Source organism: Zingiber officinale, chromosome 9B (genome assembly GCF_018446385.1).
Source record: "Zingiber officinale cultivar Zhangliang chromosome 9B, Zo_v1.1, whole genome shotgun sequence".
NCBI classification, from domain to species: domain Eukaryota; kingdom Viridiplantae; phylum Streptophyta; class Magnoliopsida; order Zingiberales; family Zingiberaceae; genus Zingiber; species Zingiber officinale.
The window spans coordinates 19,054,063-19,078,759 of NC_056003.1; the positions used below are offsets into that span (position 1 = coordinate 19,054,063).

The 24,697-nt window shown below is 37.8% G+C and overlaps 1 long non-coding RNA gene across 1 annotated transcript; it reads left to right on the top strand.

The window, feature by feature from the left end:
• The first annotated feature begins 23,488 nt into the window (after window positions 1-23,488).
• Window positions 23,489-24,024, top strand: LOC122025470. The gene is made up of 3 exons (XR_006123725.1): window positions 23,489-23,599; window positions 23,781-23,879; window positions 23,965-24,024. It is a non-coding gene; the product is annotated as an uncharacterized LOC122025470 (long non-coding RNA).
• Window positions 24,025-24,697: the final 673 nt, after the last annotated feature.

Below are 24,697 nucleotides of genomic sequence, written 5' to 3' on the forward strand. Positions count from 1 at the left end.
ACATCGGTTCGACATGAAGAAAATCACAGTAATGTAGCTTGAGGTAATATTAACATGATAGCTAGAGGACTAACAGATGGTGACTTTAATTGGGCGAGGAAGTCACATGCTTGGCATATGGAGATTCACACTGTTGGGTGCAGCGCAGAGAAGGCGGTCGTGCAAGAAATTAGTTTCTGTCCCAGAGATCTGGAAGGGTTAGAAGTGCCCCATGATGATACATTAATAATCAAGGCTGTTATAGTCAATTACAACATTTCTCGTACCTTTATTGATACTGGTAGTTCAGTTAATATTATTTTCAAATAAGCTTTTGATCAGTTGCAGATATATCTGAGCGAGTTCAACCCATGGTAACTCCTCTATATGGGTTCACGGGAAATGAAGTTCAACCATTGGGTCAAATAAAATTGGCTATATATTTGGGAGAGGAACCCCTAATGAGGACGCGTCGGTCGTATTTCATGGTGGTGGGCGTACCCTCTACATATAATGTTATCCTGGGTTGACCGACCTTAAATGAGTTCTAGGTGGTCATTTCAACTTTTTGCCAGAAGATACAATTTCCCATGGATGATCAAGTAGGGGAGGTAAAAGGAGATCAACTGGTAGCATCCAAGTGCTACGTGGAGATAGTCAAGGCAGAGGCCAATATTGCACGGAAAGTCAAAACAATGGAAGTTAATGTCATCCAAGAAGGGTCGCCCACCTTGGTGTATGAAGAAAAGGAGGAGGTACAGATTCAAATTGGCCGACCGGAAGTTGTTACTCATGTAGCGTCAGATCTAGAACCGGAACTGAAAGGCGAGCTGATACGATGTTTAATATGCAATAGTGATGTGTTCGCCTGGACGCCCAAAGAAGTGGCGGGAGTATCCCCTATAGTTATGGAGCACACACTTCATGTGTATCTTGATGCCTGGCCGGTCAAACAGAAGAAGCGGGATTTTGGAGCTGATCAGAACAAAATCATCAAGGAAGAGGTGGATAAGTTACTGGAAGCAGGTTATATCCAAGAGGTGCAATTCCCTAGCTGGTTGGCCAATGTGGTCATAGTTTCCAAGTCTAGAAACAAATGGTGATCAGTGTGCATAGACTTTCAGGATCTCAATAAAGCTTGCCCAAAGGATTATTATCCCTTACCTCATATCGATCAAGTGGTGGATTCTACTACTGAATGTGAGTTTATCTGCATGTTGGATTCTTATAAGGGATATCATCAAGTCCCGCTTGCCAAGGAAGATCAAGAAAAGATCGGGAGAAATATAGAAGTTTATGTGGATGATATCCTTATCAAATCTCTGCGAGCCTTAGATTTATGTGCGGACATAGAAGAAGCTTGCGGAACTCTGAGGTAGTATGGACTTAAGCTCAACCCTTGTAAGTGTTTATTTGGAGTTAAAAGTGGAAAATTTCAAGGATACATGGTGACCGAACGGGGAATAGAAGTCAGTCCCGGCAAAGTGTGAGCGCTCCAAGATATGGCTCCACCGCGCAATATGAAGGAAGCACAGAGGTTAATTGGACGGATCACTGCTCTATCGTGCTTTATCTCTCGATCGGCCGACCGAAGTCTCCCTTTCTTAAAGATACTCCGTCGAGCTACCAAATTCCAATGGGATGAAGATTGTGATAAAGCATTTAAGAGTTTAAAAATTATTTGTCTACTCTACCTGTATTAGCTAAGCCAATAAGGGGGGGGGGGAATTTGTGGGTGTATCTGTCAGTTAATGAGCATGTTGTTGGCTCAGTTTTGGTAAGGCAAGAGGGGAAAGAACAACAACCTGTGTATTTCTTAAGTCACTTATTAAAGGGAGTCGAGTGCCGCTACACTACACTCAAGAAATTGACTTACGGATTGATTCAGGTCGCTCAGAGATTACATTCTTACTTCTTATCACATCTAATCATAGTACTAACTAATAGTACTTTGGGTGGAGTACTCATTAACCCGAAGGCGTCTGGGCGACTGATTAAATTGACAACTGAACTTAGTGAATATAATATACAGTATCAACCCCAAGCAGCAATCAAAGCCCAAGCCCTGGCCTATTTTATAACAGAACTATAAGGTACGAAGGAAGAGGAAACTTGGAAAATATATGTTGATGGGTCTTCCACTTAGCATAGCTGTGGAATAGGAATTCTTCTTATATCACCAAGGGAAGATCGAATGCAACTAGCCGTTCAACTGAATTACAAAGCTACTAATAATAAAGTAGAATATGAGACGTTAATAGCAGGACTTCAAGCTGCAAGGCACGTAGGGGCCACTCAGATTTTGATCTATTTCGATTCTCAATTAGCAGCACAATAATTAACAGGCAATTTTGAGATTAGTAGTGAGTGACACAAATTATATGTAGAAGCGTTCGATAAGTTGAAGGCTGAATTCCAAGAAGTGAGCATACTGAAGATTGCTCGATCGGATAATCAAGTAGTAGATGAATTAGCTAAACTAGCTTCCTCCATAATACCCTGGAACTTAGATAGACCTATGGAACAAATAGTGTTGGTGTCTTATATTGAACGATATGCTGACGTGGAAATACAAGGTGATTGGAGGGCATCAATTATCATATTCTTACAGCAAGGTATCTTGCCAGATGACGGAGAACAAGCACGTGTATTTAAGAAGAGAGCTAGTCGATATACCATGGTGGGTGATCAATTATATATAAGAACTTTTTCTAGTTCCCTACTTAAGTATATCGGACTAGATGATGTGCAGTATATTCTATATGAAGTGCATTGAGGTCCTTATGGTAGTCATGTGGGGGGACGATCTCTTGCTAGAAAAATATTATTAGCTGGATATTTTTGGCCTACTTTACAAACGGATGCTGCTCAGCTTGTAAGAACATGTTTGTCCTGTCAAAAGCATCAGAATATGCTGGTGCAATAGACCTAAGTTTGGTCGGTATGATCATGGTTTTGATGTGTGTGTCAAAGAGTTTAAGTTAGACTTTCATATGTATTTGAGTCTTGCAGGACTTGGTGAAACACATGAGGAACTTGGTGCGACCAAGATTGGAAAGTTCATCCAAGGGCTCAGATCCTTGAGTTAGTGAAGGATGGTATGGAAGACATTTGAGGGACCACCGGACGAGGAGCAAAGGAGTGGAGCCAAGGGAAGTGGACTTCAAGGCAACGTGAAGGATGACACGGAGAGGAGCCGCAAGCTCGGGTGCATCTGAGGGACGAAGGCCGAGGAAGAGGACTTCAAAGGCGACTCCGGAAAGGATGAGTGTGTGAGAATGTAATGGACCAATCGACTGATTATGGGACCAATCGACTGATCCAATTTCACAGAAAGCACAGAATGCTTCTGTTCTCATCAGCTACGAGGACTAGTCGACTAGTATATGGCCGTTGGCAGAAAATGGGTTCTGTAGAGAGCCGTTGGTTGTGTCTAATGGCTACATCAGTTGACTAGTGCATGGACCAGTCGACTGGTGTCAGGGTTGAGTTGATATGATGATCAACTCTCTTCTCTTATTTATAGGAAGCTTTGGGGCATGAAGGCGGTTACTCATGCTTGTTGAATAACTTCTAGTTTTTTCCTAAAGCTTCCAAGTCTACTCTCTTCCTCCCAAACCTAAACTTCATCTTGTAAAGAGGAAGAGATCCTTTGTGAGAGGTTTGTTCCACTGAGAAGGAGAAAGCTCTAGCCGGAGATTGTCGGGGATTGATCCACTGAAGGATCAAGAGTTCGTCCACCTCAAGGACACACCGTGGAGTCGGAGCAAGAAATCTCCGAACCACGTAAAGGAATCGTGTTAGCGTTTGTGATCTTTCATTGTTTTAGTTTCATTTTTACTTGCGCAAACTAACCGTGTAGAGAAGAAAGGGAATTGGGGATGACCTACCTATCCGACCCCCTTCTACCCGACCACCGATCTCCTACAGAATATTCCTCATCACCCCACTGAATTGTTAAAGACTTCCATTGTATCTTATCCCTTTGATCAATGGGGGATGGATATAGTGGAACCACTTTATATTACACCTGCTCAGAGGAGGTTTTATTAGTGGCTGTGGATTATTTTTCAAAATGGGTGGAAGCTGAGCCATTGGCCAAAATTACTGAATAGGCAGTCATCAAGTTCCTATAGCAACATATTATCTATAGATTTGGTATTCCGCATAAATTAGTTTTTGATAATGGGAGATAATTTCAAGGCAGAGAATTAGGGAGTGGTACTTGGAGTATGGTATTACATAGGCTTTCACCTCCATAGCATATCCATAGAGCAATGGTCAAGCTGAAATCGTATCAGGCCCAACGTGAGACTTATATCATTCCATATCAGGCTCAACGTGAGCCTTATATAATTCCATATCAGGCCCACATTGGATCTGATATGATTCCATATCAGGCCTAACGTAGAGAATTTTAGCAATTCTTTCTTATTAAAATTTAACACCTCTGAGAAGTTGAAATAAATAATGGATAGCATATTGAACTCCTTGCAACCCCAGAAATCTACAGGAACTGAAATGGGTGCAATCGAAACTCTTTAGGTCCATTTGTGGATTTCAGCCAAAATCCACTAATGGACCCTAAAGAGTTTCGATTGCACCTATTTTAGTTCCTGTGGATTTCTAGGATTACAAGAAGTTCAAACATGCTATCCATTCTTTATTTCAGCTTCTCTGAGGTGTTAAATTTTTTTTAGAAGAATCGACGTGCAAAAGAAAGGAAAAAAGAGGAGAGTAAAGAGAAGAAACGTTGCATGCATAGGAGGAAAGAGAAGAGAGAGAAATGATAGAGAAAATAAAAAGAAAAGTAATCAGGAGGGTAGAATTGAAAAGGCACTGTAAAAAGGTGCATCCTTTGGTAAATAACAAAGTAGCATGCGTCTTTTGGTAAATTCGAAAACTTGGATACGCCTTTTAGTAAATTGCCGAGTGTCTTTTGTTTAGATTGTAATTTATCAATGTGTTTGATTGACGAATGGAGTGATTCATCTAGCTCATACGACCTATTTAATTTAGTATGATCGATCATTTTTGCCCACTCAACTTGATAAGTATAGCCCATTAGAGCTTAGGAGCATGCCCCTATAAATAGGATAACAAAGGTCATGTTCAAAGGGGGTTTTTAACACTACTTTTTTTTTCTTTCATTTGCATCTCTTCTTAGCTCAACGCTAATTTGATCATCAAAGGGGTCACGTCGGCCAACCCGGCGCCTACTGACTTGTGTTGATGTGAAAGCACAAGAGTCATTTGGGTGAAAGAAAGCTCTACTAATTCAAACCCACGTGATCGAGCATTATTATTTTGGCGTCATCTGTGGAAACATGAGCGAAAGACGTTGAAATCAAAAAAGGTGGAGGAAGGGGGAAACTGAGAAGAACCAAAAGAAGTAATGCTTCCTCTGCCAATCTCCTTGAGCCTAGTGTCCTACTTCTTTGTGGAAATTGTCTCACCATGTCGTGGTGGTCATCACAAAGTGGTCTTCCATGAAGACCAAGAATCGGAGCTCTAATGCTATCCCAAATTACTCCTACTCTTCCTCCATGCCATTATTGCCTCCTTCATTTATGATTGCAGAGCCAATCATATCGTGCTAACTGGATTGGAGTTCGACATCGTCGTGGTCTAATGCCAAGTTGGGGCATCGTTTGGGTCAACAAAGCCTACTCCTGCATCCATGGCTTCAACATGGTTATTGACTTTGACTTGGTCCAGTTATATTCAAACTCCAACACTATTACACTCCTCTATGCTTCGATCAACTACAAAACTATTGGTGCAATAGACCTACGGTCAAGGCTGACAAGCTCAAATTGGATCGGGTTTAGTTTTGATGTTTGATTAATATGTATGTTAACAAGAGTGAGACATTAAGAAGAAAGAGAATTTGTTGGAGAGAGATATTATCAATGTAATCAACCTCAGGTTAAAGTTGACTGGACACTTGGTAATGAGAAAAGTTTAAATAGGTCAAGGAGCACTGAATTGATAAAAATTCAATCAAAGCCCACATTGAAAATGCATGGAAAAGATTATGAATTTAAAAGATGAAAGATATCGCCATTGATATGAGGTCTTTTGAGTAGAGTCCAAAAATAAATCCACAAGGACTTAGGCCTAAAGTAGACAATATCATACCATTTTAAAGATATGTGAATTATTTTGTGTTAGGACATATAGAGAGTTAGAGGAGGGTGAATAGCTTCGATCACTTCTTTGAACTTGATAAGCAATGGAAAACTTGAAGTAATGCTTACACCTATCATTTTACTTAATATCTACCTGCTTGAAGTGATTAATCTAAGAATTCACTCCTCACTCTCATAGATGCACTATGAAAACCTCCTTTCTGGAGGCATAGAAACCTCATACAAGCTCAAGAAGAGAACACGAGATTACAATAAAAACAAGAAAGTAAATATAAATACAATGAACACCTTGCTCTTGATCTCTTGTTGCTCAGAAATGCCTTTTGTTGACATGGAAATATAGCAGCACTTCACTCTAGAATCCCTAAGAATCGGCATAAACAAGAGTGTCTTCAAATCATCGTGAAACCACTTTTTTAGGGTTACCTCGATGCCTCCTAATAGATTAGACTTACCCCTAATCGATTGTTACATCAGACGACCATTCAAACACTTGCAGAACGACTCTTTTTCACCCATCTAATCAATTGGTGAGTCATACTAATCGATTTGGCAACTTCTAATCAATTGGCCCAATCAATTTAAAAGCTTTCTGTTCGTGAGAGAAAGCTACCTAATCAATTGCTCAATCAATTCCCAAACATTCTGTTCTCTCACAAAAATTACCTTGATCGATTAAAACCAATTGATTTACATGAGGATTAATTGATTGACCAATCGATTCTTAGTCTTACTATATTTCATGAAAAGTTCCCAATCGATTAGGAATCAACCTAATCGATTAGAACATTTACCAATTGATTAGGCAATCTGCCTAATCAATTCAGCACTTTCTATTTTTTCACAAATTAACCTCTCAATTGATTGCCCAATCGATTGATTTTACCATAATCGATTGTCCAACCCTAACACCGAAATTAGAGTTTAGGTTTCTTTACCCAACATCCAGTCAACTGTGACTCATTGGGGCTTCCCGTTGCTTAGCATCCAATCAACCTTAACCTACTAAGGCTTCTTCACCAAGTATATATCCTATCAATCCTTGACCCATTTGGAGTTTCCATGTCATGCCAACTTTTTGTTGGACTTTTGATCACCAAGTGTTCAGTTAACGTTTGATTCACTTGGATTTTTCCCTTGTCTAGCCTCGCTAGAACTTCAGTTGTCTAGTTCTTAACTAGGTCTTCACTGGCTAGCCTCACTAGGACTCCCATTGTCTTATTCCCAATTAGGTCTTTACTGCTTAGCCTTGCTAGGACTTCCACTGCCTTGTTTCCAACTAAGTCTCTGTTAGAATCCCGTGGTAGTTTTGATAAGATCAATCAAGTTAAGTTAGATCCTGTTATATTTTAATCCTTGTATCTAAGTGTGCAGGAGCTTAGGAATACAAGAAGTCGAGCGGAAGATGCAGCTAGCGAGAAGGATGGCACGGGAAGGGAGTCGACGGGCTCGAGGCATCCGAGGGATGAGGTGCTGTGAAAGAGTACACCGGTGTATGAGAAGGGCGTGCACAACATTCCGAGGGACGAGAAGCCAGAGCAGAAGCCTGCTCGAGGAGAAGGCCGAAAATTGGGTTCGGGTGAGCCCTATTTTGGTTAGCCGACATCACCCAGGCGATCAGAGTAGTAGGAGAGCAAAGAAGGCTGAAGATGCTGCTGGAGGCACCTTTAAAGGGAATTGAAGGGGCCTCTGAGGCACCTCCGTGGTGCCTCCATGCCTCACTATGGAAGGCGCTCGATAAACAGTATGAAGGCGCCTTCCAACCCTATGGAAGGCGCCTTCGACCAAGCTGATGTTACCATTGCCAAGGGATAAAGATTTATCCCTTGGTGCCTCGCTGGAGGTGCCTTCCACCTTATTGAAGGCGCCTTCCAACTCCAGATAAGTTTTCCCAAGGGCTATAAAAAGACCTCTGGACCTAGGAAATAGGAATCAACTCCTGTATTCTTTTCCTAGCAACTGTCTGAGCGTTTAACGATTGTAAGATGCTTCTCTTCCTACACGAAGGAGATCTTTTAAGAGCTTTTTCATTGCCCTTGGATTAACAATCACCTAGGTTGTAACCAAGTAAATCTTGAGCCTCATTTTTTGTTGTCAATTTAAGTTATTATTATTGTTGCTTTTAATTTGAGTTGAAAGAACGGGAAAGGTGCTATTTTTCTTTTTCATGCAATACACCTCCTCTTGTCGGCCCCACTGCACCACAGTCTCCACTACCTAGGCTCGCTAGGACTTTTCCATTAACTAACCTCCAGTTAGGACTTTCTTAGACAAGTATCATGTTCTCCCTTCACCTATTTGACTTTTCTTCCACATATTGTCAAATATCAAAAATCAAGCTCGAGCCAAGTTGAGCTTAGTCAAACTGGTCAACTTTGACTCGTGAGCGATTGCACCAATAATCTCTCCCTTTTTGATGTTTGATAATATGTTTAAGTTAAACTAATCCATATTAGCTCAACTCCCTTCTTCATCCCATGACAAAGCATAAATGAGAGTTTCCTAATTTAAACCTTACATTTTTCTCCCCCCTTGACATACATCAAAAATCTTCTCCCCAAGATTCATCCTTTTATCATTCAAACTTCACAATAAATGTGTCATACCTTTCCATTGTCTTCAATGTTTAACCTTGAGCATCCATCCATTATCATGGCTTTATGGAGAACCTCTCTCTCAAAGTATGCTCCAACTTCTATCATTGAACCAACAATAATTTAGAGTTCCTAAACCTTTAGGAAGTTCCAAAATTTGAAGTCATGAAGTTAAAAAATTCAATCTTGAATCTAAACCTCCTTCTTAACTCTAAATTAGTCTTCTTTAACCATTCCTTTCTTATTTTATCAAAAAAATTACCCTTAAATGCTTACCTAAGCACTTCATAGGGTTAAGAATAGTTAAATGACCTAAACCTGGCTTAATGATTGAAATCAGACCATTTCAACAAAAAATAGTCCTTCTAATTAATTGGTTTTAGTTATCAATCAAATTACAGCTCATCTAAATCAATTAGCGTCCACTGATTACATTGCATCCCAATTGATTGGTAACAGTGCCTAATCAATTGGAATATTTGATTTCTGAATTCAATTTTAGACCTAATTTAAGAAACTTATAAATAATTCTATGATACTTAAAAAATCATAAAATTTCAAATAAACATTATTTATGTCATATATTGTCAGGGAAAAATATTTTTTTTATGAAAATATATCCCATTTTCAAAGAATGATACAAAATTAAAACCCATTGAAAAGTTTAATATTTTATTCTAACTTTATATCTAACTAATCAATGGTGATTATTATTAATAAATATATTTCATCAAGGTTTTTCAAAATGATTTTAAAATAATTTTTGACTTCGATCTTTGGGTTAAATGCACATGACTTGCATATTAGTTTTTTTCATAAATATGATTGGACTTCACATAATCATTTATTTTGATGAAATTAAAACTCAATTAGATTCACTAAATCAACATCTTGAGTCTTGTTCACCCTTTTAACATGTCACTTATATTTAATGTGTCTCAATACATATATAAGTCAACTCTATAGTTTTTATGAGATGTAAAATAGGCTTTCCCTAAATTAAGAGATCATGCATCTCTAACTAGGTATTTTAACTTTGATCATCCTACCTAGGATGTCAATTTATTTCACTGCCCTTAATTACAAGAAATTTAAAACAATGCATGATAATAATCATGGAATACATCCAATAATTATATTTAAAAGAAAAATTATAGGTAAATGATGTATATATGACATGACATGTAGTATTTTTCATAACAATTAAAGTGTAAAAAAAATATGATGTCATGGCATGTGATAAGGGATACAAAACATGGCAATTATAACACAAAGAAATTTCCTAGATTTTCTATCTAAGTATCATCAACTAATCCTTAAGTCAAAATAAGCCTAAGTTGCTCTTGTATCCTTAGAAAATACCAAAGTTCCAACTTGGCATTCCTTTGAATTCTATCTTATTTGTGTTCACCCTGGAGGTATACTTATCCAATGGAACGGATGGTACCCTCTAGTGACAATGTATGATACAACATGATATGAATCCACCACATGAAAATAAATAATCAGCGGAAGATATAAAACACAACAACAACATTATAGAGGGATTTATACAATCCCCACACAATATTGAAAATATAAATGATTGTGTGCTGACACGGCTTAACACAACAAACTACATAACCTAATATAAGTAGCCACAAGGCTAAAATGCCCATATCCAAGTCAAATTATTACATAACCAAGTCCAAAATCCAAAGTTCCAATAAAGTAGAAGAAAATAGCATAGAAAATAGTTCTTAAATGTATGTGACATGAGACTGACAATCGGGATTTTTCAAGCGCTCCATATCATCTACTTGCTACCTGAGGCAAAAAATATAATAAGGTAGTAAGTCCAAATGACTCAGCGAATAATAGATAAATGGAAGTACATGGTTAAATGTGTAAGGAGATCAAAGTAAATAGTCTCACGGATAAAAATTATGTATGCATCTATAAATCACAAAATAAATGCATATACCTGAACTGGTCTAACACGTAAGGTATAATGATCAGTAATCACTGGGGATATGTAATAAATCTACTCATACTACATGAGCAACATATGATAGCATATACATGTATGATAAATAAAAATGTATGAATAATGTTAGGCATATGCAACACGCATCATATCTCAAATAAAATGCAACATATCATAGCACTACAAGAAAAACCCTCATAGACATAGGTGGAACAACAACGGTTTTAAGCAAAAACCGATGTCTTTGAGTATTTTACACCGATTTTTCCAAATATCGGTGTCTATGAGCGCAGATTTTCGCTCATAGACATCGGTTTTTTAGCCGATGTCTATGAGTGCCTTTTTTTCGTTAATAAACACCGATTTTAACAACGGTTTTTAAAACTTGGTGTTAATGAACCAAAATAAAATAATTTAATTTTCCCACCAATACTTAGCCAAAATTTGCAACACTTCACTCTTCCCTCCAAACCTAAACCTATATCGCGCCGTCCACCATATACCATTGCCACACCACCACGACTTTCCTCCTAGCCGCTAACCGTCTGACCATCTCTCTCAACCTCATCTCCCTCTTCCCCTTCCTAGATCGACACGCCTTCCTCTCTCGATCAGGATCAAGACATGACGCCCTTGCTTCTCCGTCCAACCACACCACATCTCCTCCAACTCGAGAAGAGGAGGCCTTCTTCGCATTCCGGTCATTTTTAAGCCAAAGCAAAGATTTCCTCCATGAGTGATGACCTTTCTATAAGCAGAACCTTTCCTTTTTTGTATTTTCTCAGATTTTCTCTGTGATCCCTACCGGTTTCTTTGATCACATGGAAGAAGCGATGTAAAAGAAAGCATTTTCGCCCAAATGTCGATCTTGAGCGGAGGAAGAGTAGTGTGCGTGTTGAGATCCAGGATGTTCCCTAGCCCAATCCAAGGGATTTTTTTAGGTCATCTCGTGGATCATATTTCTGACGTTCGCCACACAACCGTGATGCTTGAGTCTTTTACATTCTGGTTTTTTCCCTTTTCTGGTTCATACAAGGGAGAAATCGCATGCATGCCTGCGTTTACCTTTTTAATCTGATCATTTCTCGATTGATGTCTTATGATGATTTGATCTTGACTTCATCAGCGCTTTTTCAAGCACAGTGGAGGAGAAGGCTAAATGGCTCTTTGAGAAGCTGAAAGGTGAGGGATTCTATACCATTGCTTTGCCATCAATTTTCAACTTCCCTTATTGCTGTAAGGCACCAAGATCTTTCTTCTTATTATTTTTTTGTAATTCTGATTCAGTATGAGATATGCTACAGATGCTCAATCCTTCACCTCTCACGTAACTTTCCTTGTCAACTTTTTTAGTGATTATCTAATACAAGGTAGAGTGCAGATTTCGTTGGTTGAAATGTCCTTTTTCTTTAAGAACCCCAACTACTGATTACTTGATTTCCATGCTAGCTTGCCCTTTCTGCTAATGTTAGTTTTGTTTTGGTTAATCTATCATTTTTATTTCACTGGACTCTGAAGTATCTCTGTTTTCATATCTGAGAGTTTCTTCACTTGGAGTTGTGAGATGTTTCTTATAGAGATATTATTGATTAAACAAATTTTACCATACGACATTGTAAATTTACAGTAGAAATTGAGTTGTTTGTTGACTCAATATGATCTTTTGGAATAAACCAGAAATTGAGATGTTTGTTATCATCCAAATAGAGATGACTAACCAGAAATTTATCTGTTGGTTAAAAATTATGTTAGATGGAGAGGAATGTTATTTGATAGGTAAAAGAGAAGTTAAACCTTATTGACTTTGGTGTTAGATTTTGTCGATAACTACAAAAATTATAATGATGATTACGTCTCTTGAAAAGGAACACCAATTAAACATAATTGTACTTTTCAATTAAACATAATTGAAAAGGAAATCTCTGCTTTGGCATTCTTCGTGATGGAAAAGCTCGCGACTTTCATCAATGCTTCGTGAAGATATTCTCACGAAGGCCTTGAATTCTTACGAACATGGTGGACGTGTGAGAGGCATAGGAGTAAATGTCACTCCATCATCCTTCTTCAAGGTTGCTAGAGGGAAGGTGCAAATTGAAGGAACTCGAAGTGATACTACACCGGTTGCATATATTACATCTAAAAGATGTGATTCGAAGGAATTCATTAGGGCTCAATGTAGAGGTATAGTTCATCTTATTCTTACAATATGCATTGCCATCTTTTGTAATTGTTGGATGCCTTTGTAAAGCATAACTTTTTCATCGACATGTACTAAATCCTTGTTACAAGTGCTGTGGTTGTTCAGGCTTGTACATATAAGCGATAGTTCTTGAATTCCTTTAATTGGTGAAGCATCTTAGGATTGAGCTCTGCAAATTCAAAGTGTCCCAGATGATAATGTGCAGCTTTTTTTGACCTGTAGTATTTTGGTTTGCACTTGTACTCTATGACTTCAGTTATTCAGATCCTAGGTTTAAGTTTGCTTTGGCCTATTTGCATATATTGCAGCATGAAAATAGATGTTGATACTGTAACGACCCAATTTTTTCTATTTCGAGTCCTAAAAGACCTTATTAAAATTTAGAAATGCTTTAGAAAAATTCTAGAGATTTTTAGAAATTTTTAGAGTATTTTTATGAAATTTTTGAAGGTCGTTTGATATTTTTACCAAAAGAAAGAAGTTGTGACAAAAAAATGTTGAAGCCGGGTTTTGAACCCAAGACCCCGGACCCGAATCCGGACTTAGCCAACCAACTGGTCTGGAAACGTTTTGTTAATAATAAATGAGATGAAATGTATATGATGTAGAACATGGTAATGGAGAATAATAAGAAGGAAAATAAGTTGATGAAGCTGGGTTTCGAACCGAGCTCCTCGACCCGAGCAGAACTCGGCCCGACCAACCGAGCTGTGCTCGATTTAAGCATAAGTTGGAATATTTAAAATAAATTGGAAAAAAAGGTGCGCGGCTAAGGGATTCGAACCCGAGACCTTCGGGAATGTTTCTTTTCCAACGAACCAACTGCGCCAGCAGACTTTGTCAATTTAGAAAGGAACAAAATATATTTAAGTAGTACTAGTTAACAGAAACTTTAGGGTATTAAAAGGAAGAACTTAGGGATTAATCACAAAACCTAAATTCTTCCTCCCCTTTCTCTCGGCGACGGCGTTTTTCTCTCGGGCGAAAAACGCAGCGAGCTTGAGGGCGTCTCCGGCGGCCGACCAAGGCTCGATTCCAAGAGATTTCTTCGCCCTCTCGATCCTCTTGACAAGGAGAACTCGAAGACGCGAGGAAGAGGCCGAGATCGTGAGTTTCTCCGAAGCCCTAGAAGCTATCTTGCTCGGTTGTAAGTCCAAGAACCGAAGGTGAGTTGCTTCTCACCTGCAGTAGGAGTTGTTCCGAGTTTTAAGTTGATTCCGTGTTTTCGGATTGTATTTTATGGCATTCATGTTGTTGCCGAAGCTTTGCATTCTTTTATTGTTTTCTTGCCGTGGCACAAGATGTGGGAAGTGATGGTTGAAGCATGTTTTTAGGAATTGGAAGCTTGAAGGGAAGTGGATAGATTTAAGATTTTTGTTTGCTTTGTTGCTAACCTGTTGAAGTGTGTTTAGAGCTTAGAACAACATGTTTTAAGGAGCTTTTGATTCCAGGTCATGTTTACCCTTTTTGTTGAGGCATGCGATTCTTAGATTCTTGGTTACTGCTGTGAGCATGAAGTGGTCTTCATCTATAGTAGCAAGTTTTCTTTAAAGGATTTTATTACCCTAAGTAAATCCTAAAATCTGTGTGCATGTGAAACCTAGGTATCATGTTAAAACTTGTTGAGGCTTAAGAGCAGTTTTGAGATTTTGATTCTCCTTCTTTACTGTAGTAGTTTGCTATAGAGATTTGGTTGCTCTATGGAAACCGAATTCCATTAAGTTTAGTTAAGGAGGTTCAATTGCAATTATGTGTTGAATAGGTTCTTATTAACAACATGCATGTGTAGAACCTTCCTTATTCAAAGAATATGAACAACCTAGCATTTAGTAAGCATGAACAACCTTAAAATTAGCCTTGCGGATTTAGTTTCCTTGCATATTAATAAGCACTAAACATTCCTTTATTTTGAGTAGATGGTTTTAGAAGTTTGTTAGTTTAACAAGCATGAATAGACTCTTATTATGTTGGTATGAATAACATTTTAGTTAGATGTTCCTTGGAGTTCAAGTTTCTAGTTTTAGACTTCCTTGCTTTAACAAACAGAATTGTTTTGTTTCCTTTTTAAGCAAATGCAGATTTTAGTTTTGTTCCTTGCTATTTCCAGTAAGCATGAAATGGGTAATCATATTTGGATCCTTAGTATGTTTAGCATTTTTAGTCTTGGATCCCTATGCTCAATGAACATGAACAGCTTAAGCTTAAAGTATGCATAGTTAATTCTTTTTTTTTAGCAATTCAATATCTATTTCTTGAGCATTTTACAAGTACGAACAGCACCTTGTAGCATTTCAGATTTAGTACTTATTGTTGATTTAGTAGCATGAGCAGCCCTGCCATTTTAAAGTATCAGTTTAACATAAGCGGTAGTCTTCATTACTGTTTAGTATTTCCTGATGAAGCATGATATTCTATTAATTCCATGCAGCAACGATTCCTTTATTTTCTAGATTCTATTGCATGCCTAGTAGTTGAATTGGTTTTACTTTCACAGCATGCTTAAGTTGTTCTAGTTTCCTATTTGCTATTGGAATAACATGAGCAGTTCTATTTTTTTATAGCATGCAGATTTTTATAAGTAAAGTATGCAGATTTTGATAGGCTTAATATGCAGATTTTTGTTAGGCTTTGCATGCAGATTTATGTTAAGCTTTGTATACAGATTTTCAGTACGTAGGGTGTGTTCTAGTGCACACCAAGTGCTTGATAAAATGCTTAGCTCAATATAATGCTACAGTAGGCATTTTAATAGCTCAGTTAATGCAGTAGAAGCATTTAAAATAACTTATTTAGTCTTGCTTCAACTTATATGGGACTACGGTCCAATGGGTGGGCTCCCACAGTCGCCTCTAGGTTCAGATAACCTAGTTCTAGGTTCAGATAACCTAGTTAAAGCAAGGTAAGAAAATTAGCTATGAAATCAGTATTTTATTTTCAGCAGTGGCACTGTACTGGATTAGATATCCATTGGGTTGGGCTCCCACAGTCGTCCCTAGGTTTAGATAACCTAGTAAACCCTACTAGACTCGGAACTTGCAATCCCGGGTTTAGTTAGGGATGCGCGCACAGCAAGTCGGGTCCATCAGCAGCATGATTATTATTTTGATCTATTATGTAAATAGTTTTCAAAACTTCACAAATTAGTTATGTGAATAAAAGTTAGACTCAGTTTAGCATTAATTAGTTTAGCTTAGGTATCAATTCAGTTTCTTATTGATACACATGATAGTTCTATGATTAGCTTTACATGTTAGCTTTTTAGTTAGTTTCTTCGCTATTTATGAGCATGATTAGTTGTACATGTTTAGTATTTCAGTTAGTTCCTTTGCTATTTATGAGCATGATTAGCTATACATGTTTAGTATTTCAGTTAGCATGATATGATTTCTTTGCTATTCATGAGCATGAGTAGCTATACATGTTAGTTTTCCAGTTAGTTGATTTCTTGGCTATTTATGAGCATGAGTAGCTTTACATGTTGGCATTCAGTTTTAGCATGTTTTTATTTATATACATGCATATCGAGTTTTTGTGAGTAGGATAGCGCTCACTAAGCTTTTAGCTTATAGATACTATTTTCCTCCTACTGCAGATAAAGGAAAAGCTAAAGTATAAGGAAGAAGGCGACAAGGAGGTGCTGTGACGGTGTGTGATGTGTGGACTATGGAGAGATCCAGAATTAGCTGGCAAAATTGTCAAGACTTTTCTTTTAGTTCTCTTTTAATGTTATATTGAAATTGAGTTTATTTCCGCATTTGTAGTTTGATACCTCCTATTGTTGGAGTGATATGGTTGTTTGCCATTGCTAGAGTAGTTTCATATTTTTATTGTGCTATTATACTGCGTGGTTGTGAAATTATATGTTCCAGCCGCCTGTGGCTGAGTATACATGTTATGTATCCCAGTTTGGGGTCACCGGTACAGGGGAGACTTTGCCGAAATTTTTCGGTAGAGTTTCTATGTGATTTTTAATCATACCGGTTAAGTAGAGTTAGTAGTCAAGTAGCGTCCACCTTTAGAGAATAGTAGTAGTGTAGAAAGGTGGGTCGCTACAGTTGGTATCAGAGCAGTTTCCATTCTCCAGCATCACACATCAGCATCATCCTTGCCGTCTTCAAGTAAGAAAGTATTTAAGTTTTCCTTTCATGCTTTCTTTATTATTTGCAGTATAGAGTATCTGTTTATATGCGCTTAAGTAAGAAGAAGTTTCTTGTTTAATTTTCCTATGTTTTGATACATATGCTTAGGAAGAATAGAGACATTTTTAGTTTTATTTCTCTTATATACATATGCATAAGTATGTTTAGAAAGGGTAGAGAAGATATCTAGTCTTTTTTTTGGCATAACTAGATGTCAAGATAGAGGATAAGACAGTAGAGAGTCAGAAGCCCAGTTAAGTAATTAGAACTAGAAAGATAATGATAACAAGAAAGCGATACACCCAGAACAGTTTTCAAGACTAGATATGGACACTACAAATTTATAGTCATGTCATTTGGTGTGACTAATGCACCTATGGTCTCCAGAGACTTTATAACAGGCCTTCCAAGGACCACTGATGGGTATGGTGCGATATGAATGATAGAGGACCAAGAAGTTAAGAGACTAAGGAACAAAGAGTACCGTTAGTGAAAGTCATTTAGAACCAGGAGCACGAGGAAATTACTTAGGAGCGTGAGGAAAGTATGAGATAGAAATGCCCAGATTTATTCTAAGTTCGAGGACGAACTTTTTATAAGGGAGGGAGAATTGTAACGACCCAATTTTCCCTATTTCGAGTCCTAAAAGACCTTATTAAAATTTGGAAATGCTTTAGAAAAATTCTAGAGATTTTTAGAGTATTTTTATGGAATTTTTGGAGGTCGTTTGGTATTTTTACCAAAAGAAAGAAGTTGTGACAAAAAAATGTTGAAGCCGGGTTTTGAACCCAAGACCCCGGACCCGAATCCGGACTTAGCCAACCAACTGGTCTGGAAACGTTTTGTTAATAATAAATGAGATGAAATGTATATGATGTAGAACATGGTAATGGAGAATAATAAGAAGGAAAATAAGTTGAAGAAGCTGGGTTTCGAACCGAGCTCCTCGACCCGAGCAGAACTCGGCCCGACCAACCGAGCTGTGCTCGATTTGTTAACTAGATAGGAGAACAAATATATTTAAGCATAAGTTGGAATATTTAAAATAAATTGGAAAAAAAGGTGCGCGGCTAAGGGATTCGAACCCGAGACCTTCGGGAATGTTTCTTTTCCAACGAACCAACTGCGCCAGCAGACTTTGTCAATTTAGAAAGGAACAAAATATATTTAAGTAGTACTAGTTAACAGAAACTTTAGGGTATTAAAAGGAAGAACTTAGGGATTAATCACAAAACCTAAATTCTTCCTCCCCTTTCTCTCGGCGACGGCGTTTTCTCTCGGGCGAAAAACGCAGCGAGCTTGAGGGCGTCTCCGGCGGCCGACCAAGGCTCGATTCCAAGAGATTTCTTCGCCCTCTCGATCCTCTCGACAAGGAGAACTCGAAGACGCGAGGAAGAGGCCGAGATCGTGAGTTTCTCCGAAGCCCTAGAAGCTATCTTGCTCGGTTGTAAGTCCAAGAACCGAAGGTGAGTTGCTTCTCACCTGCAGTAGGAGTTGTTCCGAGTTTTAAGTTGATTCCGTGTTTTCGGATTGTATTTTATGGCATTCATGTTGTTGCCGAAGCTTTGCATTCTTTTATTGTTTTCTTGCCGTGGCACAAGATGTGGGAAGTGATGGCTGAAGCATGTTTTTAGGAATTGGAAGCTTGAAGGGAAGTGGATAGATTTAAGATTTTTGATTGCTTTGTTGCTAACCTGTTGAAGTGTGTTTAGAGCTTAGAACAACATGTTTTAAGGAGCTTTTGATTCCAGGTCATGTTTACCCTTTTTGTTGAGGCATACGATTCTTAGATTCTTGGTTACTGCTGTGAGCATGAAGTGGTCTTCATCTATAGTAGCAAGTTTTCTTTAAAGGATTTTATTACCCTAAGTAAATCCTAAAATCTGTGTGCATGTGAAACCTAGGTATCATGTTAAAACTTGTTGAGGCTTAAGAGCAGTTTTGAGATTTTGATTCTCCTTCTTTACTGTAGTAGTTTGCTATAGAGATTTGGTTGCTCTATGGAAACCGAATTCCATTAAGTTTAGTTAAGGAGGTTCAATTGCAATTATGTGTTGAATAGGTTCTTATTAACAACATGCATGTGTAGAACCTTCCTTATTCAAAGAATATGAACAACCTAGCATTTAGTAAGCATGAACAACCTTAAAATTAGCCTTGCGGATTTAGTTTCCTTGCATATTAATAAGCACTAAACATCCCTTTATTTTGAGTAGATGGTTTTAGAAGTTTGTTAGTTTAACAAGCATGAATAGACTCTTATTATGTTGGTATGAATAACATTTTAGTTAGATGTTCCTTGGAGTTCAAGTTTCTAGTTTTAGACTTCCTTGCTTTAACAAACAGAATTGTTTTGTTTCCTTTTTAAGCAAATGCAGATTTTAGTTTTGTTCCTTGCTATTTCCAGTAAGCATGAAATGGGTAATCATATTTGGATCCTTAGTATGTTTAGCATTTTTAGTCTTGGATCCCTATGCTCAACGAACATGAACAGCTTAAGCTTAAAGTATGCATAGTTAATTCTTTTTTTTTAGCAATTCAATATCTATTTCTTGAGCATTTTACAAGTACGAACAGCACCTTGTAGCATTTCAGATTTAGTACTTATTGTTGATTTAGTAGCATGAGCAGCCCTGCCATTTTAAAGTATCAGTTTAACATAAGCAGTTTTAGTCTTCATTACTGTTTAGTATTTCCTGATGAAGCATGATATTCTATTAATTCCATGCAGCAACGATTCCTTTATTTTCTAGATTCTATTGCATGCCTAGTAGTTGAATTGGTTTTACTTTCACAGCATGCTTAAGTTGTTCTAGTTTCCTATTTGCTATTGGAATAACATGAGCAGTTCTATTTTTTATAGCATGCAGATTTTTATAAGTAAAGTATGCAGATTTTGATAGGCTTAATATGCAGATTTTTGTTAGGCTTTGCATGCAGATTTATGTTAAGCTTTGTATACAGATTTTCAGTACGTAGGGTGTGTTGTAGTGCACACCAAGTGCTTGATAAAATGCTTAGCTCAATATAATGCTACAGTAGGCATTTTAATAGCTCAGTTAATGCAGTAGAAGCATTTAAAATAACTTATTTAGTCTTGCTTCAGCTTATATGGGACTACGGTCCAATGGGTGGGCTCCCACAGTCGCCTCTAGGTTCAGATAACCTAGTTCTAGGTTCAGATAACCTAGTTCTAGGTTCAGATAACCTAGTTAAAGCAAGGTAAGAAAATTAGCTATGAAATCAGTATTTTATTTTCAGCAGTGGCACTGTACTGGATTAGATATCCATTGGGTTGGGCTCCCACAGTCGTCCCTAGGTTTAGATAACCTAGTAAACCCTACTAGACTCGGAACTTGCAATCCCGGGTTTAGTTAGGGATGCGCGCACAGCAAGTACAGTTGTCGGGTCCATCAGCAGCATGATTATTATTTTGATCTATTATGTAAATAGTTTTCAAAACTTCACAAATTAGTTATGTGAATAAAAGTTAGACTCAGTTTAGCATTAATTAGTTTAGCTTAGGTATCAATTCAGTTTCTTATTGATACACATGATAGTTCTATGATTAGCTTTACATGTTAGCTTTTTAGTTAGTTTCTTCGCTATTTATGAGCATGATTAGTTGTACATGTTTAGTATTTCAGTTAGTTCCTTTGCTATTTATGAGCATGATTAGCTATACATGTTTAGTATTTCAGTTAGCATGATATGATTTCTTTGCTATTCATGAGCATGAGTAGCTATACATGTTAGTTTTCCAGTTAGTTGATTTCTTGGCTATTTATGAGCATGAGTAGCTTTACATGTTGGCATTCAGTTTTAGCATGTTTTTATTTATATACATGCATATCGAGTTTTTGTGAGTAGGATAGCGCTCACTAAGCTTTTAGCTTATAGATACTATTTTCCTCCTACTGCAGATAAAGGAAAAAGCTAAAGTATAAGGAAGAAGGCGACAAGGAGGTGCTGTGACGGTGTGTGATGTGTGGACTATGGAGAGATCCAGAATTAGCTGGCAAAATTGTCAAGACTTTTCTTTTAGTTCTCTTTTAATGTTATATTGAAATTGAGTTTATTTCCGCATTTGTAGTTTGATACCTCCTATTGTTGGAGTGATATGGTTGTTTGCCATTGCTAGAGTAGTTTCATATTTTTATTGTGCTATTATACTGCGTGGTTGTGAAATTATATGTTCCAGCCGCCTGTGGCTGAGTATACATGTTATGTATCCCAGTTTGGGGTCACCGGTACAGGGGAGACTCTGCCGAAATTTTTCGGTAGAGTTTCTATGTGATTTTTAATCATACCGGTTAAGTAGAGTTAGTAGTCAAGTAGCGTCCACCTTTAGAGAATAGTAGTAGTGTAGAAAGGTGGGTCGTTACAGTTGGTATCAGAGCAGTTCCCATTCTCCAGCATCACACATCAGCATCATCCTTGCCGTCTTCAAGTAAGAAAGTATTTAAGTTTTCCTTTCATGCTTTCTTTATTATTTGCAGTATAGAGTATCTGTTTATATGCGCTTAAGTAAGAAGAAGTTTCTTGTTTAATTTTCCTATGTTTTGATACATATGCTTAGGAAGAATAGAGACATTTTTAGTTTTATTTCTCTTATATACATATGCATAAGTATGTTTAGAAAGGGTAGAGAAGATATCTAGTTTTTTTTTGGCATAACTAGATGTCAAGATAGAGGATAAGACAGTAGAGAGTCAGAAGCCCCAGTTAAGTAATTAGAACTAGAAAGATAATGATAACAAGAAAGCGATACACCCAGAACAGTTTTCAGGACTAGATATGGACACTACAAATTTATAGTCATGTCATTTGGTGTGACTAATGCACCTATGGTCTCCAGAGACTTTATAACAGGCCTTCCAAGGACCACTGATGGGTATGGTGCGATATGAATGATAGAGGACCAAGAAGTTAAGAGACTAAGGAACAAAGAGTACCGTTAGTGAAAGTCATTTAGAACCAGGAGCACGAGGAAATTACTTAGGAGCGTGAGGAAAGTATGAGATAGAAATGCCCAGATTTATTCTAAGTTCAAGGACGAACTTTTTATAAGGGAGGGAGAATTGTAACGACCCAATTTTCCCTATTTCGAGTCCTAAAAGACCTTATTAAAATTTAGAAATGCTTTAGAAAAATTCTAGAGATTTTTAGAGTATTTTTATGGAATTTTTGGAGGTCGTTTGGTATTTTTACCAAAAGAAAGAAGTTGTGACAAAAAAATGTTGAAGCCGGGTTTTGAACCCAAGACCCCGGACCCGAATCCGGACTTAGCCAACCAACTGGTCTGGAAACGTTTTGTTAATAATAAATGAGATGAAATGTATATGATGTAGAACATGGTAATGGAGAATAATAAGAAGGAAATTAAGTTGTAGAAGTTGGGTTTCGAACCGAGCTCCTCGGCCCGAGCAGAACTCGGCCCGACCAACCGAGCTGTGCTCGATTTGTTAACTAGATAGGAGAACAAATATATTTAAGCATAAGTTGGAATATTTAAAATAAATTGGAAAAAAAGGTGCGCGGCTAAGGGATTCGAACCCGAGACCTTCGGGAATGTTTCTTTTCCAACGAACCAACTGCGCCAGCAGACTTTGTCAATTTAGAAAGGAACAAAATATATTTAAGTAGTACTAGTTAACAGAAACTTTAGGGTATTAAAAGGAAGAACTTAGGGATTAATCACAAAACCTAAATTCTTCCTCCCCTTTCTCTCGGCGACGACGTTTTTCTCTCGGGCGAAAAACGCAGCGAGCTTGAGGGCGTCTCCGGCGGCCGACCAAGGCTCGATTCCAAGAGATTTCTTCGCCCTCTCGATCCTCTCGACAAGGAGAACTCGAAGACGCGAGGAAGAGGCCGAGATCGTGAGTTTCTCCGAAGCCCTAGAAGCTATCTTGCTCGGTTGTAAGGAAGAAGGCGACAAGGAGGTGCTGTGACGGTGTGTGATGTGTGGACTATGGAGAGATCCAGAATTAGCTGGCAAAATTGTCAAGACTTTTCTTTTAGTTCTCTTTTAATGTTATATTGAAATTGAGTTTATTTCCGCATTTGTAGTTTGATACCTCCTATTGTTGGAGTGATATGGTTGTTTGCCATTGCTAGTGTAGTTTCATATTTTTATTGTGCTATTATACTGCGTGGTTGTGAAATTATATGTTCCAGCCGCCTGTGGCTGAGTATACATGTTATGTATCCCAGTTTGGGGTCACCGGTACAGGGGAGACTTTGTCGAAATTTTTCGGTAGAGTTTCTATGTGATTTTTAATCATACCGGTTAAGTAGAGTTAGTAGTCAAGTAACGTCCACCTTTAGAGAATAGTAGTAGTGTAGAAAGGTGGGTCGCTACATATACACAGTTTTGGCTACACACTTGGGTGCATCTTTTTTTTTAAAAATTTGTAGTGTTAATTTTAGTTCATATTTTTCTTTATCCGCTTGTGACACTGTCTTATGTTTTTGCCACTTTCAGTTATATTGATTATCTCTTTTTGGATGATTACGTTGATCGTGGCCAACATAGCCTGGAAACTATTACTCTTCTCCTTGCATTGAAGGTATTACTTTCTCCTCAAGCTTGTCAATGTGATCAGTCTTATCCAAGCAAATATTTTTATGAAAATATTTATCATCAAAGAATTCTTGAAGGTATTACTTTGCACTCTTCTTGTACAGGTTTACGTTTACAAATATGTTGTATCTTTAAACTTTTCAAAATTTTCTGAATCAATGTTACAGATTGAATATCCACATAATATACATTTAATTCGTGGAAACCATGAGGCAACAGACATTAATGCTTTATTTGGGTTTCGTACCGAGTGCATCGAGAGAATGGTACCACTAATTTCTATTTGCTGTCATTATTTAGTTTATCAAGAAAAAATTATGTTCCATATCATTGTTTATTGTTTGGAAACAGGGAGAACAAGACGGAATCTGAGCATGGCACCGTATTAAGAGATTGTTTAATTGGTTGCCTTTAGCTGCTTTAATGGAGAAGAAAGTTATCTGCATGCATGGTGGTATTGGTCATTCCATAAATCATGTAGGGCAGATCGAAAATCTTCAATGACCTATCACAATGGAAACTGGCGCAATAGTTCTTATGGATCTGCTATGGTCATACAAATAAATAACTAAAAAGAAATACCTTATTTCTGTGAATAACTATTTCCTGTTTCTTATTCATGCAGGTCTGATCCAACAGAGAATGACAGTGTTGAGGGGTTAAGACCAAATTGTTAGGACCGATGATCGCGGCTAGAGAGGGGGGGGTGAATAGCCGTCCCAAATTCTTCGTTTCTTCCTACGATTAGGGTTAGCGCAGCGGAAATAAAGCGAATAGAAATGGAAAAAGAGAAGCAAACCTCAACACGAAGATGTAACGAGGTTCGGAGATGATACTCCTACTCCTCTGCGTGTCCGTAAGGTGGACGAAGCCTATCAATCCGTCGGTGGATGAGTCCTCGGAAAACCGGCTAATGTAAACTCCTTATGGGTGGAGAAACCTCGCCACAAGAACTTACAACAGCAAGAAGGAAATACAAAGAAGAGCAAGAACAAAATATACAATGAATGTACAAATACTCGCTTGCCTTCTCGTCGACTGAAGTCCCGGATGAAGCACCAACTTCACGGACGAATGCCAACAA